Source organism: Otolemur garnettii, unplaced genomic scaffold, assembly GCF_000181295.1.
Source record: "Otolemur garnettii isolate 467f Iridium unplaced genomic scaffold, OtoGar3 scaffold00170, whole genome shotgun sequence".
NCBI classification, from domain to species: Eukaryota; Metazoa; Chordata; class Mammalia; order Primates; family Galagidae; genus Otolemur; species Otolemur garnettii.
In genome coordinates this window covers 3,768,743-3,773,158 of record NW_003852565.1, presented here as the reverse complement: position 1 = coordinate 3,773,158, position 4,416 = coordinate 3,768,743, and positions in this window count along the sequence as shown.

The following is a 4,416-nucleotide window of genomic DNA, read 5'->3' as shown; positions in this document are numbered from 1 at the left end:
TTCATGGCATAATCCCCATAAATGTGGACTAACATGTTTCTGATTTTACTTCAACTCTTGCCAAGTTTAACAAGGCATTTACAAATGTTATTTGCTGTAATTCAATCTCTGACATTCTTGCAATTGCACACCAAAGCATACAACAATAGTGGATGCCACCCAGCAATACACCACTACATGTTTGACATAAACATAGCTGTGAACGTTGATATACTAAGGTTATGAAACCTTACTAAGTTGTTTGTATAGTGCTGCAAGTGTAAGTACCCGGTAGCATGTTAATAAACTTAATTGTCAGGATAATTGCTTTGTTCAAAAATAAAATCAGTTAATTCTACAAGTATGAATTGACATGTTGATTTTTGTCTTGATCACTTCCCCCCACCCTCAAAACTAGGAAAGATGTCAGTTGTTCACAAGATATAGTCCATGGAATCTTTGGTTTGTTTATGAAAGCTATACACAACTTCTTTGGAGAGAGGAAACTTATTACTGTAGCTTTCTTGTAATAAGATGCTGGTGTACAAATTATGAAATACTACACATGAGCAATGCACACATGATAAATGTTTTTCTTATCTTACATTAAAAATACTATTAAAGTAAAATACCAAAGCATCATGCACTTGAACACATGATAGCTATCTGGTAATCCTAAACTGAAGCTGCTTGAACTCCAGTCCACTTAAACAGCAGTGTTTAAAGATATTATTTCTAATAATAGTTTTTAGGTCTAATGGATGCATGAGGAATACAATGGTTTGGATCAATTATGAGAATTTATTCTGTCTTGGAAGAACAAATGACGTTATCAATCATGCTTTGTAGGATTGAACTGAGACACAGAAGAGGTGACAATCCTTGAATCAGCAGTAGGACTTCCTTAGTTCTTTCTAAGTATTCAGTTTGGTCTTGATAAACAAAAACTACTGTGTAACCTTGTTTCACCCACTTCTAAATATCTGCTGTAAAAAAAGAACTTTTAGATCCTCTCAGACTGATTTTGGTATCTTTATTTCTTAATACATTTCCTTTGCATTGTTAGAGCATTGCATTTTGTTTACCCACCTCTAAATATCTGCTTGTGAAAAGAGAACTTTTAGATCCTCTCAGACCATTTTTTTTTCTTTTTATTAAGTCATATACACATAGATCATGAATACATTTATGCATTTGTGGGGTACAATGTGTTGACTTTTTATACAATTTGGAGTGCTTGCATCAAACTAATCAACATAGCTTTCACCTCATTTACTTAATTATGTTAAGACATTTATGTTCTATTCTTCATAGATTTGACTTGTACCCTTGCAATATGCTCCATTGGTGTGGTCCCATGGTTTACCCTCCCTCTATCAGTCCTCCCCACTCCTATCCCCTTCCTCCTCTCTCCTTCTTTCTTTCTTTCTTTTTTTTTTTTTTTTTTTTAGACGGAGCCTCAAGCTATCCCCCTGGGTAGAGTGCCATGGCATCACAGCTCATAGCAACCTCCAACTCCTGGGCTCAAGCGAGTCTCCTGCCTCAGTCTCCCAAGGAACCACAGGCGCCCGCCACAATGCCTGGCCATTTTTTAGTTGCAGCCATCATTGTTGTTTGGCGGGCCTGGGCTGGGGATTCGAACCCACCACCTTAGGTGTATGTGGCTGGCCTTAGCCGCTTGAGCCACAGGCACCGAGCCTTCTTTATTTCTTAATACATTTGCTTTGCACAGTTAGAGCATTGCATTACTGGGCATTTTTTGTATCACTGTGTGATCCAGAATGTATAGCTAAAATTAAATTGCCATAAAATGGATTAGAGTCAAGTGGCTGCCTTGGATGACTAAGAAATGTCCAGATAGGACATTTTCTAGGATAAGGCTGGCCTTTAAGATAATTACATTCACTATTTCAGAAAAACATTAGTGAGGAATCATCTTATTATTCACAAAGAGCAACCGACCTGACTAGATGCAATTATCATTGGAAATCTTCATTTTTAAATGAACATCCTTTACTTAAAGTTAAAAGCTATATAATACATTGGAACCACCTCTTCTGGGAGATAGGATTTGGGGGTATATACACAGTGAACAATTCATTTTGTTACACATTTTTAGGTGCTGTGATATTAATATATATAATTCATTGAGGAAATACAACTGAAGGACTGCAAAATTTACAATCAGAAATTTGATGTTAGAATATATATATTGCCCTTGATTCATGAAATTAAGATTGTGGATAGCCTGATATCTTATTTCTAGATCTGAAATTTCATCTGGCTTCAATAGATTCATTACAGGCAATGTATAAATATGAATGATACGAATTTATTGATATGGAAAACTTGAAAATTTACCCAAAGCATATTGGTAAGAATATACTATATCTGTTGAATACCTTACAAAAAGTTCCCTAAACAAAAGACTCTAAATTTCGTCTGTACATTGTATAATCTGATATTTAATGATATTTCCACTATGTTGAAAATTCAACTACTAGTAATATGCTTCATGAAGAAATTTAAAGATGAATAAACTGATAGGTAAACTGAAATAAGAATGTCAGCTCACCAGCGTCATGTAACTGCATTGTTTTAAGTCTAATGCAGGAAATAAATAAAGAATACCATAAACAATGCCAATTGGTCTTGAAATGGCTTTGGCAATTCTTCTATTATAATATTATTATTTTTGTACACTTTTATTTATTGATTTATCTTTGTCTGGGGCAAGGTATAAACCTGCAGCGCTGCCGGACTGGACAAAGCAAAAACCAAGCGGAGGGGAGGTCTCGCCTTGGATCCTCAGGTATCCCAGGGGAATCAGCTACCTGTTCCACATCTGTCCTTGGGTCAACCCACTTCTGCCATCAAGAGGTACACCACGCTCAACCACAACAGGCTCCACATCATTTAGGAAAAGAGGAGGGCACATGTCTTAGTCAGTAGCAAAGATCCACATACCATGGGCTTTAAGGGGCCATTATGAGAGGCGGAAGAATACACACAAGTCACACTAGGTCTCGCCCTTAGTGTGGCAAAGGCACGAGAAGGGGCTGGGGTGACCCTTGGCCTAGACTGGTAGGCTAAATTCCAGGAAGATCCAGGGAGAAACGACAAGGGTCCACTGACAGGTCCCAGCAAAGTTTGCTCCTAGTCAGTGGGCTGGACAAAGGACGCAGCCCTCCTGGTCTGGCCCAAGCCCAAACAGCCTTTGGGGTAGGGTCCTCTGGGACCCTGCAAGAGCTGGGGTCCCAAGGGGAACCGCATCTGGCCCCTAGAGCGCATCCGTCCTGGGGATCCCCGAAGGGAATGACAGTGCGGCTCAGCAGCTGCCCCCACCCCGAGAAGTGCTCGAAGCTTTGGGGACTGACCCCTGTACTCAGCCACCAGCCCGTCTCACAGACAAAGTCCCTAGAGACAAAGGTCCTCTCCTTTGGGCCCGCACCGCCCAGCAGTGGCTGTCAACCAGGATGCACTAGGTGGAAAGTGGTGTCCCTCCTGCCCCCCCCCAGCGCCTCCTGGATATCGCTGTGGTGAGCTCCTCCGCGTCCAGCTGCACGTATGCGGGCAGGGAAGGTGTTGCCTTGGCTTGGGTCCTAGTGGGTGACACCCTGAATTGTCCGAAGAGAGGTGATGCATCCAAAAATCCCATACACCGGAGCCATTGAGCTGAGGCCCGGCCTAGGCGAAGGCTCTTCTTTTGCAAGAGGCAGCCGCGCATTTGGGGCTCTGGGGGTCTGGGACGGGCGATGGTCTCTTGAGCTGGAGACCTGGAGGCCCTGGAGGGCCTCTCGGGCTGGGCGGGGCCCCAAACAGGACTGTGTGCTCCCCAGGGAGCACCCGAAGCTCCCCCTGTGGGCTGGCCCACAGGGGTGCCCCCATCCCCCCCGCCCCCGGGCAGGCCACGCGGGCGGCTCCTTGCTGAGCTCGCGCTCCCCCGCTTTGTGTATTTCAGGGAGCTGTTCTGCCCAGGTTGGCCCTCCGGCTGGAAACATGGCAGGTGAGTGGATGGCCTGGGGCGTCCGCCCTGTCCAGCGGGGCATGGGTGTGGGGGGCCGAGGTTCAGCCTGATGGCAAAGAGCGCCTCCCGCCGGAAAGCCCATGGGGAAGTGGAACGCGGACTCCCTCTTCTGGGGGAAGCTCCCTGGGAACCGGGACGCCCCCGCAGGGCAGGGCGCATGTCCTTGTCAGTGGCGTGGGTCCGGGTCACCCAGGGCCCCAAGGGGCCCTTGTCGGAGGCCGAGGGCCACGCACAGGTCAGTGTAGGTCTCGCCCCTCGGGCGGCCGGGGCGCGAGATGGGGCTGGGGCGTCCCGAGGCCGGGAGTGGCCGGCTGAATGCCGGGCAGCTCCAGGTGGGAACGCTCAGGGTCCACTGACAGGTCCCGGCGAAGTTGGCCAGGGTTGGCCGGGAGGCCAGAGGCCACCTCCAG